Source organism: Bos mutus, chromosome 25, assembly GCF_027580195.1.
Source record: "Bos mutus isolate GX-2022 chromosome 25, NWIPB_WYAK_1.1, whole genome shotgun sequence".
Lineage (NCBI taxonomy): Eukaryota > Metazoa > Chordata > Mammalia > Artiodactyla > Bovidae > Bos > Bos mutus.
This window is the reverse complement of record NC_091641.1, coordinates 26851744-26877891: the sequence shown is the minus strand read 5'-3', so window position 1 is coordinate 26877891 and position 26148 is coordinate 26851744.

The following is a 26148-nucleotide window of genomic DNA, read 5'->3' as shown; positions in this document are numbered from 1 at the left end:
CTCTGTCCATGGGAATTCCTAGGCAAGAATACTGGTGTGGGTTGCCATTTCCTTCTCCAGGGGATCTGCCGGACCCAGGGATCCAACCTTCCTCTCCTGCATTGGCAGGTGGATTCTTTACCACTGAGCCACCCAGGAAGCCTGCTGTGGCTCCCAGGAAACAACAAAATCAGCCATCACCTATAGCAGTCACTTGATCTCAGGATTTTGGTGCTGGCTGTTCTGCTGTTTTTCCAGATTTATCTCTGATTTTCTCTTTTTGCAGTGTTCTTGCCTGGAGAATCCCAGGGACGGGGAAGCCTGGTGGGCTGCCTTCTATGGGGGCGCACAGAGTTGGACACGACTGAAACGACTTAGCAGCAGCAGCAAGCTTAAAAAATACAAGGTGTGTTTGGGAAGTAGAGAAGAAACTAGGCTACAGGAATTGCTGGAGGTAATGGTTTAAATAGGCTGGGGTATTTCAGTTTTTATTTATTCAAAATTTCCATAAGACCCTTAAAAATAACAACTCTGCTCAACAATGTCTATTACAGTGGTTTTTCACCCTCTAGAATCAGAGTTTCTAAAACAGAAAAGAACCTTAAATATCACCTTTTATTGCCTGTTAAAAATGCATGGGCTTCAAAATCAGACACCCCTGGTTTCGAATGCTGGCCTTGCCATGTAATAGCTGTGCAACCTCAAAATTACTACAACGGCTTGAACCTCAGTTTCCTCGTCTGTAAATCAGTGAGAGTGCCTTTTAAGTCTCAAGGTTTTTTGCAATAATAACAATAATTTATGAAAGCACTTAGCACAGTAGCTAGCACACGGAAACTGCACAAAACATGGCAGTTACCATATTTAAATATGAGAAATAAATGAGGTGATGGAGCATTTAAAAGACACTTCATTAAGGAATGTTAAATGAATTACTGGATTTAAATATACATACCCCAGAGTGAAGATTACATACACTTACCTATCTTAAAAACCTTAATGAGTTTTTATGTTTTGTTTATTTAATGGACAGGTGGCAGGAAGGACCTAGAGCCTTCAGAAGACAAGATGGGGATGATAGGCTTTTTAAGTGAGAAGCAAAGTGGGAAACAAGGTTTAAAAAGGGCAAGTGGAAGGTAGAAAGATGCTGGTGACACATTTCATCTACCAGAGCCACTTGATTCAAAGGTACATTTTCCTAATGTGTTCTTATGATAATATCAATACATACCCAAAGGTTAAATTTTACATTGAAAACCCATACACTAACCACCTAGTATCTAGAATTATTTTTAACTCTGTTTGCTTTATGATGGGCTTCCCTTATGGCTCAGTTGGTAAAGAATCCGACTGCAATGCAGGAGACCTGGGTTCAGTCCCTGGGTTGGGAAGATCCCCTGCAGAAGGGAAAGGCTCCCCACTCCAGTATTCTGGGCTGGAGAATTCCATGGGCTGTGTAGTCCATGGGATCGCAAACAGTCAGACATGACTGAGCAACTTCCACTCTCACTTCACTTTGCTTTATCATATATCCATCCATGTATCATCTCTTTATATATCCATCTTTCTTTTCTCCCACCCACCCATCCATCCAGCTTGTGTTTTATTTATTTATTTATTTTTGGCTGTGCTGGGTCTGAGCTGCTGAGAGGAAGAGCTGTTCCCTCGTTGTGGTGTGCAGGCTTCTTGTTTCCGTGGCTTCTCTGGTTGGCCAGCATGGCCTCCAGGGCACGCAGGCCTCAGGAGTTGTGGCCCATGGGCTTGGTTGACCCATAGCACGTGGAACCTTCCCAGACCAGGGATCGAACCCATGTCCCCTGCGTTGACAGGTGGATCCTCAACCACCTGGACCACCAGGGAAGTCCTACCTTGTGTTTTTGAGGCATTTCAAAGTAGGTTGCAGACATCAGCACACATATCATTAATATGAGTTCAACATGTATTTACAATTTTTTTTCTTATAAAATTTACGTATAACAGAATGCACAATTCTTAAGTGTAGAATTAAATGAGTTTTGATAAATGACTACTCCCGTGAAACCAAGAACCTATCAAGACATAACACATTACTGTCATTCCAGAAAGTTCCTGGAATCTTTGCTATCAATCCCGCTTCCTTCTCCAGAGATAATACCTGTTCTGATTTTTTTCCCACCATAGCTTAGTTTTGCCTATTGTAGCTTCATATACGGAGAAGGCAATGGCACCCCACTCCAGTACTCTTGCCTGGAAAATCCCATGGACAGAGGAGCCTGGAAGGCTGCAGTCCATGGGGTCGCTAAGAGTCGGACACGACTGAGTGACTTCACTTTCACTTTTCACTTTCATGCATTGGAGAAGGAAATGGCAACCCACTCCAGTGTTCTTGCCTGGAGAATCCCAGGGATGGGGGAGCCTGGTGGGCTGCTGTCTATGGGGTTGCACAGAGTCGGACACGACTGAGGCTACTTAGCAGCAGCAGCTTCATATAAATGGAAGCAGATGGTACCTATTCTTTTGTGTTCGCTTGTTTCACTTAATGCAGTGCCGGTGATATTCATCTATACTCTTGCATGGGTCAGTAGCTTGTTTTCTTCGCTTACTGAGCAGCACTCCATTGAATGAAGATACTACAGTTTGTTCATTGATTCTCCTTTTGACAAACAACAGTGACAGCTTTGGACTCTTATGAATGGAGTTGTAGAGCTGCTACTGATATTCCGCTCAGGTAACTACATAGGAGTAGAACTTCTGGGTCATAGTGCAGTTGTGTATCTACTTTCATAAGAAACTGTCAGAACTTTTTACCAAGTGATGGACCAATTTTGTTTTCCCAGCACTGATAAATGAAAGTTAAGTTGCTCTACATAATTGCCGACATGTGTATTGGCAGTCTTATTTCTAACTTTAGCCATTCTGTTGGGTTTATAGTGGCATCCTGTTGTGGTTCAAAGATATACTTTAATTTTTCCACATCTACTATTGTTAGGAATGCATCTTACAATCTATGTCAGTATTTAAGTTGGCTTACATTTTGCTGAAAGTTTTCACTTTCGTCTCAGGTTCAAAGGATTTATTAACAAAATAAGCCACTTGTTATATATGAATAAATAGTACAGATATTTATTAGAAAATTATCTAGCTTACTTCAATACACTAACATGAAAAGGAAAGAGAAATAGAAAGAGCAGAGTATACATTACCAAATTGGGTTTTGACCACCATCCACACTTAAACAGCGCTGGCAAGTCCCGTGACACAGCACATCTGGAGTCCCAGTTGGAAAAGGTCCCAGGCAGCAAGTCCGCTTTGTAGGTGAGACTTCAAAGATTGCAGTCAGGTTCCTGTTTATAATCCCAAGGCACAAAATGATACCATCATTAATCTGTGACCAAATTGCAAGCCTGGTTTCATGTTAATGCTGTTTGTTTTGTCTTGGAAAACTTGGAATGTTGCTAAGCCTGGGGCTTGGTTGGCCAGGCTCATTCCAGGATCCCAACAATCTCAAGATTCTTCCCCCATCTTATCGAAGGTGCTGCAAGTCTTGTACTCCCAGCAGGCAGTCATTCCCACTCCCAGTCGGGGCAGTGTCTAGGCAGGTTAGAAGCAAGGTCTGAGGCCTGCTCTGCTTTATCTCTGAAGCCTAAACAAGACTATTTATTTAATTTCCCTAACAGTTTATTGCTTTTCATTCTTCTTTTTCCTACCCACCCCCTGAAAAAAAGGTCCCATTAAATCCATCATGCTTGTTACAACCCAGAGCATCTTTTTCTGAGGAATTCCCATCCTCAAAAAATTGCTGTCATATGCTCCTACACAAGGAACCACCTTTGTGGTGATGAGTACAGTAGACCAAGGGCCTAGAACAGAGCCTGGCACGCAGTATCTGATGAACGAATGAATGAATGCTAAGTCATAGCATTAGGCCACTTTGAATCTTTTGGGCCTTTGTCTAAGCCTGAAGAATTGAGAATGGATGGAGTCTCTATTATCTTCCCCAGGAGGCCTCTTTCCTGATTATTTCCTGCAACCCAGATACCCAAAGGAACATGTATAATGAATCCCAAGTCAAATCTGTCGCAGGTCAAAAGGGCTTGACTTGATGGGAAGTCAAGCAAACTTCATGTAGACGTTGAAAACTCATGTCTGTGTTTCTGGGACCACTCAGTCAGTACTTGGAAATGCTCAAAAGAGTAAGAAACTAATCACTTGGTTTTGATCCATTAGCTCAGCTGTAATGTAGCAGAGCTAATGCAGTCATAGGCAGCAGACAGCTTCTCTGGCAGAAGAAAAAAAAAATAGAGTGCCTTTCACTTTTGCAATGAAAATTAAATTTGAAAATAATTCCCTGCTCTTTTTGGAATATTACTGTGCTATTAACTAGGCTAAGATCATTAAAAGGTAATGGCATGGAGTCACATGCATCATTATTTTAAGAGAAATTGAATGAGAATGTACTGTCGATCTTTTCTGCTTCTTGCCTCATCCCTGGTTTAATAGGCATCGGTAAGGACCACTGTGAACATATATTTTCATATTAAAGTTATGGCTTTGACCTTGAAGAAGGGAACCTGGGTCATTAGAAAATGGACTGACAGCCCTCAGGATTTAACTTTCTGATTTTTTAAAATCAAGTTTTCTTTAATACAAAATTGAGAGTACCTCTCAAAACTGAGTTACTTAGAAAATGGGTATAAAGTTCATTATTGGCTTGAAAGAAGCACTTTATTCATTGCTATTTTCAGGAAAAAAAAAGTCAGTGGAAAAGTACCTGGACCTTGTTACAATCACTGGGACCTATTTATGTTTCACTGAAGTTATGGCTTCTATTGCTTTTCAGCCTTTTGGCTAGGATCAAGTGAAGTTATAGCTTCTAAAAAGTGTTGTGCTAGTCGCTCAGTCGTTTCCAACTCTTTGTGACTCAAGGACTGCAGCCCACCATGCTCTTCTATCCATGGGATTCTCCAGGCAAGAATACTGGAGTGGGTGAAAGTGAAGTTGTTCAGTCCTGTCTGACTCTTTGCAACCCCGTGGACTGTAGCCCACCAGGCTCCTCCGTCCATGGGATTCTCCAGGCAAGAATACTGGAGTAGGTTGCCATTTCCTTCTCCAGGGGACCTTCCCAACCCAGGGATTGAACCCAGGTCTCCAGCATTGCAGGCAGACGCTTTAACCTCTGAGCCGCCAGGGAATCCCTTCTTCAGGGGATCTTCCCGACCCAGGGATCAAACTTGAGTCTCCTGCACTGCAGGCAGATTCTTTATCGTCTGAGCCACCATGGCTTCTAAAGTCCTGGGCAAAATAAATAAATAAATAAATAAAGTCCTGGGCAAATGTAAAATCAGATAGACACTCTGTCCTGTTGAAAACTTAGGACATTTCACTGGCTACATGGCATATCCCATATTCAGAATGTCTAGGTGAGAGGAAGGTTTAGGGGTTTTGATTCTGAAGAAAGGCTTTCTTGAAGATATTATGAGCTCAAATGATTAAACTTCTCACACCTCCTCCTCTCCAGCAAACTACAGTAACTACCCTCATGACAAACAGCATTGTGGTGCAGGAACAGGATCTAGATTGATTGTAATATTATTCTTTTTCCAGACAGCTGCCCCCATGCCTGAGTGCATGCATCAGACAGAGAGAAAGAGCGTGTTCTTCCTCTTCTCTCCTGGAGTTGGGAGGAGTTCTTTAATTGGTTCCCAGGCCTTCAGATATGTTTATTTAACACGGTATTCAAACTCCATTATCTCTGAAGGAAAGGAACACAGAGAAAATCTACAAACAAAATGCTCTCTAATGGTACATGGACACAGGTGAGAAATCTGAACACTTTATTCTCCTTCCAAAGTGAAAGTGAAAGTTGCTCAGTCATGTCTGACTCTTTGCGACCTCATGGACTATACAGTCTACGGAATTCTCCAGGCCAGAATAGTGGAGTGGGGAGCCTTTCCCTTCTCCAGGGGATCTTCCCAACCCAGGGATCAAACCCAGGTCTCCCTCATTGCAGGTGGATTCCTTACCAGCTGAGCCACCAGGGAAGCCCATTTTCCTTTCAAGTTCACTATCAAATCTTGATTTGATATCAAGACTGTATCAAATCTATATGAGACCCCCATGTAAAACTTACTATTATAATCTAACAGGTTGTAGCTATTTATATGTTTATTTCCTTCTATGACGAAAGCAAATCTTTTCATTGAGAAGAATTTGGAGACTTCAACAAAGTATTTAAAAGAAAATTAAAAATCTGTATAAGTCACCTATCAGCAACCATTGTTAACATTTTGGTGTATTTATCTTCAAATTCTCCACCCCTATACACCTTTTAGGTAATTTACATAACTGATCATACACTGTGTATGTCTTCATATGTACTCTTTTCTCTCTCTCTATTTTTTCCCTTCATGTGCTTACATGATGAAGTTCCCAGATCATTAAAAATTCTTCATGAAATCTAAATGGTCTTTTGAGCTTCATGCTTTATTTTTTAATGTTTATTTATTTATTTGGCTGTGTTGGGTCTTAGTTGCGGCACTTGGGATCTTGCTTGTGTCATGCAGGAACTTTCATTGTGGTGCATGGACTCTGCTTGTGATGCATGGGCTCAGTAATTGAGGTGCACGGGCTTAGTTGCTCCAAGGCATGTGGGATTTTTAGTTCTCCAACCAGAGAAGGAGGAACCTGGGTCCCCTGCATTGCAAGGTGGATTCTTAACCAAGAGACCACCAGGGAAGTCCCTTGACCTGTGTACTTTAATTAGGGAGTTTTACATAATTTTATCTGCACACACAAATAAACATCATGTCATTTCTTTAGGGTTTCAGTCATACATGAATGGGAAATTCTCAGCACTTAAAAGTCATGCTAGTGATATTCATTAAAGAGCTTGTCTCTTATAGACCTTTCTCCAGTAGAGTTCTTTCCCCAGATAAAGCTGGATTTCCAAATCAGAGAAGTTTTGGACTGGAGAAGAAATGCCTTATCTGGAAGGCCTAGAGGGAGAGGGCTGAGGTCCAGGACTGGGCCTTTTAGGTCTGCAGCCTGGCACAAACAGGAATGAGATAGTTTTGGATGTGCAGTGCATGGCTGCTTCTGGGCAAAAGGTAAGAAATCAACAAATATAAATCTTTGAGACTGTGTTGATTGATTGAGTGAGGTAACATTGTTTTATAACATTATATAAATTTCATGTGAGCAAAATTATATTTCTACTTTTGTATACACTATAGTGTGCTCACCACCAGAAATTTAGTTTCCATTCGTCATATACAGTGGACTCCCTCCTTTATCATTTCACACTCCCCTCCTTTCCCTCTAGTAAACACTACTCTGTTCTCTGTATCCATGTGTTTGCTTTTGCTTTTTTGTTTGTTGATTTATTTCGCTTTTTTTTTTTTTTTGTATTCCACAGATGAGAGAAATCATCAGGTGTTTCTTTCTCTATCTGACTTATTTCACTAAGCACAGTACCCTCTAGATCCATCCATGTTGTTGCGAATGGTAGGATTGCATCTGTTTTTATGGCTGAGGAGTATACCATTGTATACATTTATCACATCTTTATCCATTCACCTGTCGATGGGCAGTTAGGTTACTTCCAGATCTTGGCTACTGTAAATAATGCTGCAACAAACATAGGGGTGTGTATATGTTTTCAAATTAGTGTTTCCCTCACGCCTGTTAGACAGACTATTATAGTATCAAAAAGGTAAGAAATAACAAGTGTTGGTAAGGATGTGGAGAAAAGGGAATCCTCTTATGCTGTTGGTGAAAATGTAAATTGGTGCAGCCATTGTGGAAAGCAGTATGGAGATTCCTCAAAAAATTAAGGCTTGAATCCAGCAATTCCACTCCTGGGTATTTATCCAAAGAGACTGCTGCTTTGATGCCAAGGCAAAGTCCCCTGCTTTGGAGTCGGAAAGATGTGGGGTCTATTTCTGATTCCACACAAGCCACGTGTGCTTGTGCGTCAAGTTGCTTGATCTCACTTTTCTCATCAAAAAACAAAACAAAATAAAACCAAGAAAGACAGCAACACCTACTTTACATGTTTGTCAGGAGAGCTAAATGAGCTAATGTATGCTAAGCTCTTCCTGTGCCATCAATAAATGATCCTTGTTGCTGTTGTTTAGGATTAAGATTAGTATGATCCTTCCCAAGTTTACCCCCGATGGAGACATTTGAGCCGTGTTATACACAGTGATTAAATACATAAGCTTTGGGATCAGCCTTTAGTTCAAAGCCAGTTCTAGCAGGCACCAGCATGTGCCCTGGAGAGCTTGTTTCTTAGCCTCTCTGAAGGTCACTTTACTTCTATTAAGAGTGTATGTAATGAAGGGTTTCTTGCTGTGAGGTTGTGAGGGTGGGATAATATTATATTCAGTAAGCAGAAGGAGGAGTGATATTTCCTTCAATAAGTACACTGAAGTAGAAGGGGTGGACTTGTGTGTGTGCTAGGGACACAGCTGTAAAAAGGCAAGCACATCTACTCTGAGGAAGTTTACTGTATTTGCAGGGGTATTATTTGTATGTTTGCATTGCCGCATATCTGTTCAAATGTTCAGTTCTGACAAGCTGCACAACTTCTCAAAAATCTGTGGTTGGCCTTCCATTTGAAAGATAGGCACATTGAGGGGACTATGTGTCTTATTCAGAGGCAATTAGGTCATTCTAGTGGGGACTCTGATGAGGGCAGGACGGGGCACCATGGGAGAACATAGGACCCAGGAATTAGATGATGGGAAAGACTTCAGGGATAAGTGACAGCAACACCGAAAACACCTCAGATCCTTTCCTGCAGAGCTGTTCGCAGCCTCAAGTAGTTGTGGAGCCTCCATCACTGATACAGCTTCCCTGATGGCTCAGAGGGTAAAGAATCCACCTGCAAGGCAGGAGATACAGCAGATGTGCATTCGATCCCTGGGTTGGGAAGATCCCCTGAAGGAGGGCATGGCAACTCACTCCAGTGTTCTTGCCTAAAATTCCAGGAGGCTGGCAGGTGACAGTCCAAAGGCTCACAAAGAGTCGGACGCAATTAAACACACACACACAAGTAAATTTTAATTTTGTTTTCAGGATACTCTTTTTCAGAAATATACATTGTTTCTGGATAAGTGTCTTTCTCTCAAGAACAAGATCAGTAAAGAGAAAAGACTTGTCTAAAACTGTGACTTGGCTGAGAAGCAATGGCTGCATAAGAGGATGGAGTAAATATTCCAAATGAAATATTCATGGATGCAGGAAATAGGATCCATGCTTAATAAAATGATCCTGTTAATTTCCAGGGTCCCCGCAAACTGCTGTTCCTCTCTGCAAATTATGCCCCATCACCTCTCCCATATGGGCACTAAAATATATAATTAATGTTCATTGTTAATAATACATTTCTAATTTCCAGCTGCAAAAATATAGCTTTTCCTTCTCTTGGAGGATCACCTATATTTTGTCATTAACGTTTTGTCATAAGAAGGAAGAATGATTTAAACAGACAATAAATCGACAGGCAAGCTGCTGCTTGGGTTTAGGCCAAACTCTTTGGGGAAGGGCTTCATTTATCACCCGGGACTTGGCACAGTTCTTCTGCTGATTTATGTGGAAGGAATGAGAGCGGATACTGTGAAAGGGTCTCGGGGCCCTGGGGGATTCATAATAATAAATAGAGTACCTGGAGGACCGGCTGTCAGAGTGATTCCCTCTGAGAGAGGAGTGGGGGTGAAATGTCTGATTTTTGTTCCAGTTCTTGAGAATGCCTGGTTCAGTAGTTCTGTGTGCTCAATGGCTACTACACATCTCCACTTGGATGTCTCATTAGCATAGGGCACTCAGTGCAACTCACACCAAATGCTTTCTCCTCAAAGTGTTTTTCTTTCTTTATATCCTGGTTTCTTAAGCCAGAGACCTGGAGGTCATCCAGTGACCTCCTGCTCCCTTCATCCTACATCCAAACCATCACAATTTCTTTCAAAACACTCTCTCTTCCATTAGCTCCATGGCCTCCCTTGTGGCTCAGCTGGTAAAGAATCTTCCTGCAATGCGGGAGACCTGGGTTCGATCCCTGGGTGGGGAAGATCCCCTGGAGAGGAAAAGGCTACCCACTCCAGTATTCTGGCCTGGAGAATTCCATGGACTGTGTAGTCCATGGGGTGGCAAAGAGTTGGACACAACTGAGCGACTTTTACTTTCTGTTAGCTCATTTGGTTCCTACAAAAGCCTTTGGATGCAGGTGGGGCAGGATCTTTATCTCCTATTTTTGAATATAAGAAACCAAGAAGTCCATCCATAACCACACTGATAGCTAATGACTGTCAAGAGTTATGAGTCAAATGCATCTAATCAATGGTCCAGTGTTCTTCCCAGTACCCCTCTGTGGATCAGGAACCTGCTTCCCTCTTTCTTCCCCAGTTCTCTACTTTCATGCTCTGTATGTCCTTCTGGGTCCTCATAGTTGCTCATGAGGACCTGCTGTGTGGAATTCTTTTTTGAATTGATTGATGTGATTTCAGGAAGGTAGGCTGACAGTCACTCAATGAATTAATTTCCTTCCCTGGGTAACATATTTTCGTAGTGACATCTGCCCATATCTCAAACCTGTTGACTCCAAATGTTGATGTTTCAGTCCTACCCAGGGAGAAAGATGATTCTGGAAGCCTGGCCAAGGCAGACCTGGGAGGGAGAGTTAGATGAAGACTTATCTCAGGCACATCAGGAAAATGAGCATCTTTAACCTTGACCTTTTGAGGGAAAACACAAAACACTGACATTTCAGGAGTGATTGTGTCCCTTTATGAAAACATGTTCCACTTGGCCCAGTCTCAGGATGGTGATGGATGAATGACTTCAGGTCTCCCATTTGTGGATCAATTTGTTGCACAGTACACATTTTGCATCTAATTTCATTCAGGCTGCACAAAAATCTCTTTTGTGGGACTTCTTCATGAATATAGAATCTGATTCAGAGCAGTTATGTAACGTACTCAAGATCACATGACATGTCCAGGGGCCAGAATCCAATTGTTTGGATTGCTAGAAACACAGTGTTGAGGGGAAATCAGAGTTTGGAGGTAACAAAATAAGAGGCTGGAATGGTTAGGACTCTAGCATGTGAAGAGTTGACTCATTGGAAAAGACTCTGATGCTGGGAGGGATTGGGGGCAGGAGGAGAAGGGGATGACAGAGGATGAAATGGCTGGATGGCATCACGGACTCAATAGATACGAGTTTGAGTGAACTCTGGGAGTTGGTGATGGACAGGGAGGCCTGGCGTGCTGCAATTCATGGGGTCACAAAGAGTTGGACTGAGTGACTGAACTGAAATGAACTAGCTGTAAACTCAGTATACCTGGTTGCACCACATATGAGCCATGAGATCTTCAGAAGAACTAATAATCTCTCAAGCCTTCTGTTTCTTATCTATAGAACTGTGATAGCATCAACAACCCTCCTTAATTTTAACCTTGCAAATGTAAAAGAATCCCCAATTAGTGTAGCTATAAGAATGCTTGTATACCCTGTATAACCCTGTATACGAGACAGCAAAAGAGACACTGATGTATAGAACAGTCTTTTGGACTCTGTGGGAGAGGGAGAGGGTGTGATGATTTGGGAGAATGGCATTGAAATATGTATAATATCATATATGAAACGAGTCGCCAGTCCAGGTTCGATGCATGATACTGGATGCTTGGGGCTGGTGCACTGGGACGACCCAGAGGGATGGTAGGGAGAGGGAGGAGAGAGGAGGGTTCAGGATGGGGAACACGTGTATACCTGTGGCAGATTCATTTTGATATATGGCAAAACCGATACAATATTGTAAAGTTAAATAAAATGAAATTAAAAAAAAAGAATGCTTGTGGACTTTGAAATGCCATGCAGATGTCTGAGAGCAGAAACATAATGGGAGGAATTTTGTTTCTTCAAATGGAGCAGCATTCGGTGTAGGCATTTTCCAGCAGCAGGAAGGAGGATGAGATCATGAAGACCAGCTTTTCTAGGACCTTGACATTATGTCTGTTAAACTATTGTGGCTGCAAGTAACAGAAATCAAGTCTAAGCAAAATGGCAGCTTGTAGGACAATGTGGGGGCTTCTCAGGATATGAGTGCAGATGATTTGAGAATTAAATGGACAGAAGCTCGGGTACAGTTAGAAGCAATGGTGGCATTGGGGCGACAGAGCGGGTGGCACAATGACTCCCTTCAATATGTCAGACTCCAGGACACCCACATTTCCACTCCTCCTCTCAATATTACTCAAGGATGCTCTTTTGTTTTCATCTCCTGCCTAGGTCAGGAATGGTTTTCGCATTTAGAAGTAAGCATGAGATGGATTGTTTAATAACTCCTTTCAGCCTTAATATCCCTTTATAGGTTAAGGTACTGAGATGAGAATTCTTCTGCAGAAAATGTTTATTTCTGTAACATGATTGAACTTCTCCAGGGGGTCTGAGGCCCCTATTTGTTGAAAACACCAAGTGGCCCTCAGAGTATCTGACTTTCCTTAAAGGTGCTTCCTATTCCTTTCTCTGTTGAATGGCCCCATCCTGTAAATAGACCTGTCTGGCTCTCCAGCTCTGAGATTCTGTCCCCTGGATGGACTCGTATGGATTTGGAGTCCTCCTTCCCTGAATGAACCAGTTAGCCCTCAGAGGGTCTCCACCCCAACTGTCTGATTGGACTGGTTTAGTAACCAGAGTGTCTAAGACCTTCCCATCCTTTGATGGACTGTTCCAGTCAAAGTAATGTCTGAGAATGAACTTGTCATGCATTCTTAAAGTCTGAGCCTCCAGTCTCCTGAATAGAATGGCCTCGTGCCCAACTTGTATGATTCAAGTTTCCCAGAGTCCTTACCCTCCAACGTGAAGCATCTATCTCTAGAGGCAAAAATGCCCTAAATTTGGTAAAGGGAGCTTGTTTTCTGATGACAGTGACTTACTTCCAATGAGCTGTCCTGCAGAGGATGTTGTAGGAGAGAAAAATCTTATATTAAGACATAGCTGATTCAAGTGCATTTCTTTCCTCCCTTGAAACCTCCATGAAGCAGCTTCTGTTTGGGGCTGTGTAGGAAAGCTTTCTAGTGGTCCCCTTGTGTGGGTCTCCTTGGTTGCATCTTTGCTGATGTCTGCTTTTCAGCAGTTTATGTGGAAATTAATGCATTTGGGCTCAATTGTGGCTCTTATTTCCTACTTTTTACACAGATATACTTGGTCTTTTGGGGGTGTTCTCTGGGATGATACAATATAAGAGTTTATACATAAAACTCTCAGAGAAGCAGGCAATATTTTGTTGTTGTTGTTCAGTCTTTGCAACCCCATGGACTTTCCTCTCTCTCACTATCTCCTGGAGTTTGTTCAGATTCATGTCCTTTGAGTTGGTGATGCCATCTAACCATCTCATCCTCTATCACCCCCTTCTCCTCCTGCCCTCAGTCTTTCCCAGCATCAGGGTCTTTTCCAATGAGTAAGCTCTTCGTATCAGGTGGCCAAAGTGTTGGAGCTTCAGCTTCAGCATTAGTCCTGCAATAAAAATTCAGGATTGATTTCCTTTATAATTGACTGTTTTGATCTCCTGGCAGCCCAAGGCACTTTTAAGAATCTTCTCCAGCAGCACAATTCAAAAGCATCAATTCTTTGGTGCTCAGCCTTCGTTATAGTCCAACTCCAATATAGGAGTTTCTACTTAAAACTAAAGAAGCAGATAATATTTTTATCCATCGACTTTTTAAATGATCAGATAAATCCCAACCCTTATCTCTATCTCTCACTGGTCGCCAAAATGAGCCAAAACCCAGGCAGATATTATAGACAAGGTTTCTACTTGTGCCCAAGTCTAAAGTTCTTCAGAAATTCTTTGGGAGTATTCCTGGAAGACTGGCAGCATGTATTATGGGTACCAAGTGGCCTGGTTTTTGGATCCCAACTCCTCTCTTTTTCCAGAGATATTCTGTTGCTTTATTTTTTAATATGCATTAAACATAGACCTTCAGATATCTTATTTTGGAAGAATCTTATGTCAGACAGCTTACTTGGGCAAAAAAGAATTTTGGTCAAGAGAAATGAGGGGACACCAAGAAACGAAAGGGAAGCTGGACAAGCAGGCTCAGGGAGCTGGGACCTGGGGCAGTTGTAGGACCTAGGTCACAGCAACGATTGAACCCACTTCTCAGGGCTCCAGGGTTGGTCTCCAAGGGGTTCAGGTTTTTGTGTTGAAAGATGGTTTTGGTATTTGTGTTTAATTGCCAGGAGAAAGAGTTTGATTGGCTTAGATCAGAAGTGTGACAGTTTGGGGTAACTTTCTTAAGATGGTGCATTGAAAAAATTAAGGTAGTATACTGACACCGGTGATGAGACTATAGTCAAAGTTGTTAAAATAACCAGGACCTCAAGAAGCATGAAAAATGATCCAGTTATGACACCCTATTTTTGTGCTCATCTCTCATCAAGAATCAATTTAATCTTGGCCCTACTTCTCATCCTACCCCCCCAGGTTTACCTGACACTCGCCTTTGCTGGTCTAAGAGTATAACAAGGCCTCTCCGTGGCTTGGACCAGGCATCCTCTCTATGCCCAGGGGTGAGTGGAAATACCTGATGGGTATTCCCACCAAGATGGTGTGGGGGAAGTGGTTCATTCCAGGAAGGCTGAGACGATGTGACCATGGATGCTGGTGGGGACCAACAACCAGCAGGACAAGAGAGGTCATATACAAAAGGATTTTCTGCTGACAAGCTCCCAGACCACTGATTTGAGTACTCATGCCAGATATCCCAAACCCATTGGTCTGGGCCAGTGGTTCTTCAAGTGTGGACCCTGGATCAGCAGCATCAGCATCACCTGGGTACTTGCTAGAAATGCAACTTCTCAGCCTCGACTCAGGCTTCTGAATCAGAGACTGTGAGATTCTGATGCACACTGATGTTTGAGACCTAGTCAGTCACTCAGGATGGTAAGCAAATGTTCAGAAACTTCTTTACTTCCTTCATTATTTGCTTTCTCTTCATTTTCCCTTGCTGGTTCTGTACTCTTGGCAGAAGTACAAGTTGAAACTTTTTTGAATGCAACACTCTCCCTTACCTCATAAGCACTTACAAGATCAGTTCTCTTGCAAGATTTCTGTATAAAGCTTACCCCATTGGCCCCAGAAATATTCTATTATCAAGGATGAAGAGAATAATGTCATATCCCAGTTTCCAAAGGATTCTATTGTTCTCAGAAAAGAGAGAAAAGTTAGACAAAGGCTTAGGGATTCAGGGGCTTCCCTGGTGTCTCAGAGAGTAAAGAATCTTCCTGCAATGCAGGAGACCCAGGTTGGATCCTTGGGTCAGGAATATTCCCTGGAAAAGGGAATGGCAACTCACTTCAGTACTCTTGCCTAGAGAATTCCATGGGCAGAGGAGCCTGGTGGGCTATGGTCCATGGGGTTGCAAAGAGTCAGACACAATTTTCAGGAGTCATGTTGCCAGATATGGTTTGCAAAGTGCTACCAGATTGCTAGGCAGAATGAGTTAAGTGTGCTCTTTGTTGCTAAATTTCTAAGAACTTTTAATAAGCTCAAGAGAATTCAGAATCTCCAAGAAAGCAACATAATATCTAATGTTACCCAAATGTATCCATCCAGGGAACATATTCTACCTGAAATATTGTCTTAGAAAATATCCCAAGACACCTGCTGTGACCAAACCTCCCCCACCCAAATTCTTTCCCCAGTGGAGGGTCCTGGGGAGTTTTCTGATGAGTGTAGTATCAGTGAAACTTGACATAAGGATGGAAATTAAATCATCCATCATGAATATTTAGTGCTTACATTCCAAATTAGTGAGTGAATTCACTGACTTGACTTGACTTGACTTGAGAGTTCAAGTTCAAGTTCAACTTGGGGTTCAAGTTCTGGCTTGTGCTCAGTTTCATCAGTTCTGAGGATTTTGAGATGAGGGCGTTGGCCAGCATTTGGAGGTCTTCGTGCAGTTCTGACCCTCCATGAATGTTAAAATTCTGAAAGAGACTATCATATTTTATGGCATTTCAATTGCAGCAATTTATCCTTAACATTCGACTTCCCTTTTTATGACCATTACCATCTGACATTTGGAGCACTTTAGAACATTCCAATACAGTCTTAGCACCCTTTTACCTCAAAAGCAAATTTCACCAGACATCTTTAATCGCCTATTTCTACTTGAGAGCAAAATAAAGTAAAATTTAGACTGAAAATCTCTGACCCGAAGCCCAGAATAGACTGAACTACTTGATACTTTTTTCCACAATAAATGTCAGTAGATCAGATCATGCCTCCTGGTTACCAACTGAGTATCTGAGGGATTATTTGACCCCACTGCTGGTTTGGTTTGGGTCCGTATCTGATACGGAGAAGGAAATGGCACCCCACTCCAGTACTCTTGCCTGGAAAATCCCATGGACAGAGGAGCCTGGAAGGCTGCAGTCCATGGGGTCACTGAGGGTCGGACACAACTGAGCGACTTCCCTTTCACTTTTCACTTTCATGCATTGGAGAGGGAAATGGCAACCCACTCCAGTGTTCTTGCCTGGAGAATCCCAGGGATGGGGGAGCCTGGTGGGCTGCTGTCTATGGGGTCGCACAGAGTCAGACATGACTGAAGCGACTTAGCAGCAGCAGCAGCAGCAGCAGCAGCAGCAGAGTCACACTGGCCTAGTTTGGTACCTACTTATTGATCCTGGCTATTCTCAGGTGGCTCAGTGGTAAAGAATCTGCCTGCGGGTTCAATCCCTGGGTTGTGAAGATCCCCTGGAGGAGGAAATAACCCACTCCAGTATTCTTGCTGGGAAATCCCATGGACAGAGGAGCCTGGTGGGCTACAGTTCAAGAGGTCACAGAGTCAAACATGACTGAATGACTGAGCACGCACACACTTGGAGAAATGAGCATATAGGAACATGAGCTTTAGGGTTAGGTACACCTGGATTCAAATCCTGTCTCTGCAATTTATAAATTGAGTTATCTTGATGATGTTAATATATCTTTTCAAACTTTGGTGGCAGAGAAATGAGTGTTCTGGAATTCTGGAATGCTGAAGGCAGCAGATATTTTTTCAGGGAAATCCAAGGACTGACTCTGCTTTTTTCCCCCATTACCTCCTCATGAGGGCATGGCCTGACCAATACTGATTTGGGTTTGAGAACCAGAGGAAATAGTTTCGTTTTAAAGAATGCCTTTAAATGGAGAACCATAGTTTGTCAGTGAAAGTTATTTTGTAGTTCTGATATGCACCTGAGTATATAAAAATCAAGAATTTTTAACTCTTATAAGAATGAAACTTTTCAAAACTAGTGCATGTAAATGTGTACTTTCAGAGAACTTAGGGGCCAAAGGAAGCTAAAGTGAGACAAGTTATAATGGCCCCTGTTCTGTGTGGCCACCTTGATACATTTCTGCATCTTTACCTAAGTAAGTTAGTTACATTGAGTAGGACAGAGGAAGTAAAGGAGGGAAAGAAGGAAAAAGGAAATTATATATATATATTTTTTCCTCTCATATATATATATACATATATATATATATATGTATATATATTTATAAAGGAGAGATTCTCACAAATCATAATTCACCTTAAATGCTAACTTATACATGGGAATATGAATACATATTGTAGCCTACGTATAGGTACAACCCTATGTGGCCCTGTCTTTCACAATGTACCTATGGCCAATTCATGTTGATATATAGCAAAAACCATCACAATATTGTAATTATCCTCCAATTAAAATAAATTAATTTAAAAAAGAAAATATAATTGAAAACAAACCAAAGCTTGATTCAGACTCTTGAAAAATGACAAAGAAGGGAATAAATTCTGATTTCATACCTATTTCTTAAAACTTTTCTTTTATTCTGTTTCAGCCTCTCTCATACTTAAGAATGACTCCTTACCAAACTGTCTTTCTTATTCCTCTTTATTGCCCCGAATATTCTTGATATTTGACCTAGGAGGCCTTTCTGTTTTTCTTCCTTCTCTTCCTGCTCATGTATTTTAAGGTTATTTTAATGTATATCAAACAAACCTCTGTTATTTCTTTTGTTTTCTTTCTTATTTTAGCGTGATTTGGATACTGCCTGCGTTGGTCAGGTGTCTCCAGAGATACAGAACCAGTGATTCTGTTTATTTGGCATAATCCAAATGATGTATATATTAATATATATGTGAGAGAGAGATTGCAGGGAATCAGTTCACATGATTATGGAGGCTAAGATGTCCCAAGATCTGCAGTAGGCAACTTGGAGACCCAGGAGAGCTGATGGTATAGTTCCAGTCTGAGTCTGAAGGCCTGATACCCAGGAAATCCCACCGTGGAAGTTCCAGTCCGAACATTGGCAGGCTCGAGACCCAAGGAGAACCACTGTTTCACAAGTTCAAAGGCCAGAAAAAAACATTCTCTCAGCTCAGAGAAGTCAGCCAGGAGCAGTTTCCTCTTATTTAAGAGAGAACCTACCATATAGCACAGGGAACTCTCCTCAGTGTTCTTTGGTGACCTAAATGGGTTGTTGTTCAGTCACCTTGTCATGTCCTATCCTTCATGATTCCATGGTTTTCATGAGGTTCTCACAGCAAGTATACTGGGGTGGTTTGCCATTCCCTCCACCAGAGTTTTGTCAGAACTCTCCAATATGACCTGTCCATCTTGGGTGGCCCTGCATGGCATGGCTCATAGCTTCATTGAGTTACACAAGCCCCTTTGCCATGACAAGGCAGTGAGCCATGAAGGGGTAGACCTAAATGGAAAGGAAATCCAAAAAGGGGAGTATATGTAAACATAAAGCTGATTCACTTTGCTGAATTTTCTGCTGCTGATTCACAGCAGAAACTAACACAGCATTATGAAACAACTATACTCCAATAAAAACAACAACAAAAAAGGAGAGGATCTGCTTTTTTTGTCCTATTCAGGCCTCTAGCTGATTGGATGGAGGGTACCACATTGGGTAGGGCAATCTACCTTACTCAGTTTGTGGATTCAAATATTAATCTCACTGAAAAACACCCTCATAGACATCTCCAGAGTGTTTGACCAAAAGTCCGGGCAACTCATGGCCCAGCCAAGTTAAATTAATGCTCATGCTGCCAGGTAGACCAAAGCCCATGTACTGGAGAAAAACTTTCCTCCCTTAAGAGGCAGAGAGTGGGGAGGAGACAGATGGCAAGCATAGCTGAACATCTTTTTCTCTCATTCCAGTTCAAAGTGCAAGCGTTAGTCTCTCAGTCGTGTCTGACTCTTTGCGACCCCATGGACTGTAGCCCGCCAGGCTCCTCTGTCCATGGAATTCTCCAGGCCAGAATCCTGGAATCCTGTCATTCCCTTCTCCAGGGGATCTTCCTGACCTAGGGATCGAACCCAGGTCTCCTGCATTGCAGGCAGATTCTTTACCCTCTGAGCCACCAGGGAAGCCCCTGTTCAAATGACCTTGTAAAGAAAACCATGAGAATTAGAGATGATGTATGTAAAACAGCCAGTGCAAGGCATTTGACAGGTGCTCAGAAGGAAGCTGTATTGTTCAATTATGCTTGGTTTCTCTTAGGTTCGTACAGATGCTCTTATGCTATGTGTGAGACAATCCATAAAACTAAAGAAGAAAAAATCCAGTGAGTCTGCTCTCTAAGATGTGCCCACCCCCTCCAGGTGGTTGTATGGATAAGTGAGTATTAATACAGCTTAATCCATTCACCTGGCAAACAGTGGATTGTCCTGTCCCGTGGTGGGACAGCGTTAGGCCCTGTGGGTACACACAGAAATAAGAGAAGGCCGTTTCCCTGGAGGAACTCATTTTCTGATAGAAAAGATTGTCTGGTAAACAGATTTTTTTTTTTTTAATGTGAAAAGTGCTAATTAGAAAGAGATACAAAGAGTTCCCAGAACACAGAAATGGAATGACAAAATCTACCTGTATACAAAATGAAGAGGCTTCAATTTGGGTTTTAAAGGATTTGGGTTCCTCATAAGAAGTAAAGGAAAGAAGAATAACGATTATTTTGCCTCTTATTTGTTAGGCACTTACATGTCTTCCCAATTTTCATCAGTTCAGTTCAGGCACTCAGTTTTGTCCAATTCTTTGTGATGCCATGGACTGAGACACACCAGGCTTCCCTGTCCATCACCAACTCCCAGAGCTTGCTCAAACTCATGTCCACCGAGGCAGTGATACCATCCAACCACCTCATCCTCTGGTTTCATGCCTAACATTCTCACTTAATTTATTCCTAATGAAGACCCCTAGGAAATAGATATTAATGTCTTCATTTTATAGATGAAGACAAGGAGACCCAGAGAGGTTGAATGATTGCCCTAGTATACACAGCAGGAGGGAATGAAGCCTAGATTTGAGCCAAGGATTTTCTGATTTGATTCCTCTGGAGGGGAAGGATTGCAAAGACATAAAGATGCGAAAGAGCATGGGTACACTTTCAACACATTTTGGGAGCACATGACCAGGGTGCACACTTCAGGAAAGTCACTTTCTTTTGGGATGTGGCCATTGGTGATGGGGATAGAGAATGAATTGGGAAGAAGGTGCACATGGGTGAATGGGGTGGGACATGGATGGGGGCAAAGGCGGTGATCAGTGTGGGGAGAACTGAGGCTCTCCGGTGTCTCCATACGTGAAGGTATGGGTGGGGTCGTGTTTATAAAGATGTGACATTTAGAGTGTGGGGTTCACAAGGACCTTATTTGGAATCCCAGCTCTGCCAGCCAAATTGCCCTAAAGTGGGCAATTTAGGCAAGTGATTCAACCTCTCTAAACCCCAGCTCCCCCAATTGCAGAGTTTGGATGATTGTGGTATCCAACTCAAATGACTGTTGACAAGGAAAATGAGACAATGTGTATAAACTGCTTAGTAATGTGCCTGATATCTACTAATTGCTCAATACATGGAATTGTTATCATTACCATTATTCATTTTTTTGGCAGCATTTAGACCCATTTTTCTGTTGTACCTAACGTAGGGAACTTTGAGGACAGTCATCATGCATTCTTGATGGTTTCTCTGTGTGTATCTGTGCAACCATACACTTTAGGTACAGCTGTGCTTTCCAAGACCCCTAGTAATTTATGCCAGGCTGCTGGTCTCATAGGCTATTTATGTTTGTTCTGCTATCATAGAAGGGCTGCCTCTGCTACTTGGTCATTTTTGCAACTCATATACAAGGCTGATTAAAGCAAACCCATGTGCGTCTGCGTCTATAAGTCAGGTGGAGGTGAAAGCGGTCGTCATGATTGTATGCAGCTCTTCACCTGGGCACGAGGCTGAAGTTGCTCACAGGACCCCAGTGAAAATGCAGCCTCCGTTCCCTGGAGTGCAGAGAAATAGATTGCATTTGCCACATGCTCAGTTTCCAGGGCCCAGGGCCAAGGACCTGTGTGCAGATCTTCATATGGTCATTTACTGTGTGCTCTTGGGTGGTTTCCTTACATTCTCTGAACTCAGTTTCACTACCTGTAAAATGGGGATGACATTGTACATCTCGTTGGGAAGTTTTGTGAATTCAAATAAGATTATGTGATTGACGCATCAAGCATCTATTACATTTTCAATAAGTGAAAACACTGCACATTCACCCACTAGACTTTAAATTCCAAGGGAAAGGAATTACCTTTCAATATTTATATTCCCAGTGTCTGTCACATAGTAAGAACATACTTGTGTTTGTTGAATGAATAATCAACCAAGTAAGATGGGCATTCTTTTCTCCTATTATACAGATAAGAAAACTGAAACTCAAGAAGGTGAAATAGATTATCCAAGTTTATCCAGTTACTGAGAAGAGATCTGAACTTGATTTCTAGAGGACTCCGAAGACCACATACTTTTCTCTGAAACCTGAGTCTTGGTTCGGCCAGATTTTGATGAAAATTAGAGTTTAATGTCTTAATCTCTCTCAATTCTGCTTTCTTAGAGAGATGCCAGTAAGAGTAACATTTCCTCAACATCTGCCGTGTACCAGGGGCTATGCTAGATATTTTATGAACATTGCTTTATATAACTTGCAAAAATCACTCTTTGAAGTAAATATCAGTGTTCCCGGTGGCCATTTGAGGAAAGTGAGGCCCAAATAAGTTGCCTAGTGTCACAAAGCAAGGAAGCAAACAAAGCCAGGATTCCACCCCCAGCTTGTTAAATACCAAGCTGATTTTAAAATTCTCATCCACATCCTTGTTTGTTTTAGCCAGTGTTCTGGGTGGAACATGGGCAGAATCTTTGAGATGAAGGATTCTAGCAGACTTGTTACAAGAGCTCAGGCAGACAGATCCAGAAACGCAGATGCTGAATCAAAATCCACATGTATGTGAGGGCAGTTTTTCCCATTCTAATCTCACCAAGACAGAGCTGAACTCCATTTACCTGCTAGGTAACAGATATGTCCTAAGGCAGAATTATTTATTTAAACCATCAGGTGCACAAATCGGATTTCAGTTTCCAAGAAAAATACGTTGTTTATCTATTTCTAGAGAAAAGTCAGAGAGTATAAACCCTAATTAACAATTCATACAGGAACTTCCTTGGCACTGCAGTGGTTAAAATTTCAACTTCTAATTCAGGGGCTGCGAGTTCAGTTCCTGATTGGGGAGCCAGGATCCCACATGCCTCGTAGCCAAAAAACATAAAACAGAAGCATTATTTGTAGCAAATTCAATAAAGACTTAAAAAACGGTCCACATCAAGAAAATCTTTAAAGAACAAAAACAAAAATTCGTACATATCTCACTATCATCCACCATTGTTGCTGCTTGGAAGTTCCCAAGGAGAATGTGGGGGTTTTCCTTGATAATCAGAAGAAGTCCTTGCAGAATGCTCTAATGCCTGGAGAGTACTATAATTCAGGATAGCCACGATGTTTTGCTCTGAGAATTCAGAAAGATAACAGCCTCACATTGATTTACTCTTCCTCCGTATTAAAAGAACTTCAGTTTTGTTTGGGGTAGAAATGTAGCGAACTAAAACTCCTGATTTCCTAGATTCTTCTGAAGCTAGCGGTAGGCGAGTGAAATAGGTTTGGCTGAGGAGCCAAACCTATTTGGTTTGCTGGATGGAGGCCTTCAGGAAAGTTTCTGCTTTCTTGATAAAAGGAGAGCGATGTCCCTTAACTTGTCACTCTGTTTCTCTTCCAGTTTTATTGAGATATAATTGACACACAGCACTATATATGTTTACAATGTGCATAATGGTTTGACTTCCATACATTAAGAAATGATTACTACATTAAGTTTAGTGAACATCCATCATCTTCTATAGAGATGACACTAAAGAAATAGAATATATATATATATATATTCTTTCTGATGAGAACTCAAGATTTACCCTCAACAACTTTCATATACATCAGACAGCAGTGTTAATTATGTTTATCATGTTGCATATTATGTCCCTAGTATTTATGTTATAACTGAAAATTTGTACTTCTTGATCACCTTCATCCAATTCCCTTACCCCTACCCTCCTCATCTGATAACTACAAATCTGATATCTTTTTCTGTGAGGCTTTTTTTGAAGTATAATTGACCTAAAACACTCTACTAGTCCCTGATACCAACATAGTGATTTGATATTTCTATACATTTCAAAGTGGCCACCATCATAAGTCTAGTGGTTATCTGTCACCATATGTAGATGTTACTTATTGGCTATGTTCCCCACTCTGTGCATTTCACAAGTGTAGCTCATTTATTTTGTAACTGGAAGTTAACCCATCACTCTTACTACTGCTATTACTAAACACACACACAGACACACACAATCATGCACATGAATACACATTTCCTGCTTGGTGTTACCTACATTTGGTTATGATGCCTGAAACAGAGCAGTCCATGAGGGAAAAGCTTAGGGACCTACAGAGATGCTGGTCTGAGACCCTTGACCACTGAACCAATGTCAACAATATTCTTGTTATATGAAGGAGGGACCTATCTGTTATTCGGCCATTCTATTACATGTAGCTGACAGCATCGTCAAATGAATTATATGGATTTGCCAAGGCAGGTCCTGTTAGATCTACCACTTATAAGAGAATGTTGCCTGATTTTAAAAGTAAATCACTAGGGAGTGTCTATAGTGGGGGGTGGGGGAGAAACAAAACAGCCTGGTCTTCCTCTCCTGAACTGGTCTCAAAGTTTTATTTTTGAGTCTTTAATGAATCTAATTTTAAGGAGAGAGCAAGGCTCCCTTTCTCCCTGCATTATACATCAGGGAACTACAAGGTCAGTGGGGCATAGAATGGGCCCATGAAGGAGAACTCTGACAGTGTCTCATATGGATGGAAAATGTAGGGACATTTATCATCCTTTTAAAAGATGTGAATTTCCCAGAGGGAAGGCAATAGGCTTTTTATTTGAGGATGATGGATTCAGAAACTAAACAGCATGGTGGAAGGCAGACATAAATAAAGATGATCATCTCTGAGGTGGATTCATCAACTTAATCCATGAAGACAGCCTGGTTTCTGTGGAATTTACCCCTTGCTTACTGTTGCAAGTGAGGGTGGTAGAGCTGTCTAAACCAGTGAGAACCAATACGGTAGTTGGAGTGGAATTGCTTTAAAGGGGCAGCAAATAATGAAATGTGCCTCTTATGTCACTGACTTTTAAATGGATTTGGCATCTCTGCATCATTTGGAAACACTGACAAGGCCACCAATTACAGTCGTTGGGGTCGTGCACTGTATCAAGCCAGGGGGTACCAATTGCATTAGATGACCATATGTGACAGCCCCATGGGAAGTACCTGGTCACTTTAGTTGTCTCTGATGCTTGTTCCAGCTTCTCTGGCACCTCTTCTCTGGCACCCACCCTTTCTACCCATTTCTATTAATTCATCTTCCAATTCAAATACATATTTTTGAACACTTCCTCTGCTCCAGACACTTTCTTAGGGACTGAGAAAACATTGGTGAAAAATCAACAGACTGGCCTATTCTTGTAAAGCTAATTCTTAATGTGGAAGATAAATATTAGGTCAGGTGGCTCAGTGGTAAAGGATCGGTCTGCAATGCAGGAGACCTGAGTTCAATCCCTGGGTTGGGAAGATCTCCTGGAGAAGGAAACTGCAACCCACTCCAGTATTCTTGCCTGGGAAATCCCATGGACAGAGAAACCTGGTGGGCTATAGTCCAAGGGTCACCAAAGAGTCATACAGGACTTAGTGACCAAACAACAAACTCAGAAATAAATATAAATTTGCAAATATGATTATCACAGAAAGGAGAGGTGTATAGTGGTAGGAAAATGTAAAATGTAGGGCTTTCAGCTGGTCTGGAAAGTCAGGAACACTTGAACTGAAGTCTGAAGGACAGATGGAAGTTGCTGAGGCAAAGGGAAGGAAAAGCGAAATGGCAACCCACTCCAGTATTCTTGCCTGGAGAATCCCAGGGACGACGGAGCCTGGTAGGCTGCCGTCTATGGGGTCGCACAGAGTCAGACACGACTGAAGCGACTTAGCATAGCATAGCATAGCATTGAGGGAACAGCATGTTCAGAGTCCTGTGGTGGGAGGGAGTGTGCTGAGTAAGAGGAGCTGAGATCCAGTGTGCTGAATGAGGGTGGGTGAGCTCAAGCTCTAACCTAACCCATCTGTCTGATTTTGCAAACCTGTTTGGACCTACTTCCGTGGTGGCTTAGGGCTTCCCTGGTAGCTCAGCTGGTAAAGAATCTGCCTGCAATGCAGGAGACCAGGGTTCGATCCCTGGGTTGGGAAGATCCCCTGAAGAAGGAAAAGGCTACCCACTCCAATATTCTGGCCTGAAGAATCCCATGGACTGTGTAGTCCATGGGATTGCAAAGAGTTCAACATGACTGAGCGACTTTTACTTTCACTTAGGCCTACTTACTTGCTCTCTGCTCTGTTTAAGTCTCAGTTTGGCCTCCTTACCTCACCCCGGGGCTTCCCAGGTGGCTCAGTGGTAAAGAATCCATCTGCCAATGCAGAAGACATGTGTTTGATCCCTGGGTCAGGAAGATCCCTTGAAGAAGGAAATGGCAACCCACTCCAGTATTCCTGCCTGGGAAATCCCATGGACAGAGGAGCTTGGTGGGCTATAGTCTATGGGGTTGCAAAAGAATGAGACACAACTTAGCAACTAATCAAGCAAACAACAACCTCACCCTCATCCAAGTCCCCATCCCCTGGCCCTGCCAAGCCACACTAGAGGGTGGAGCCTCACCTCTCA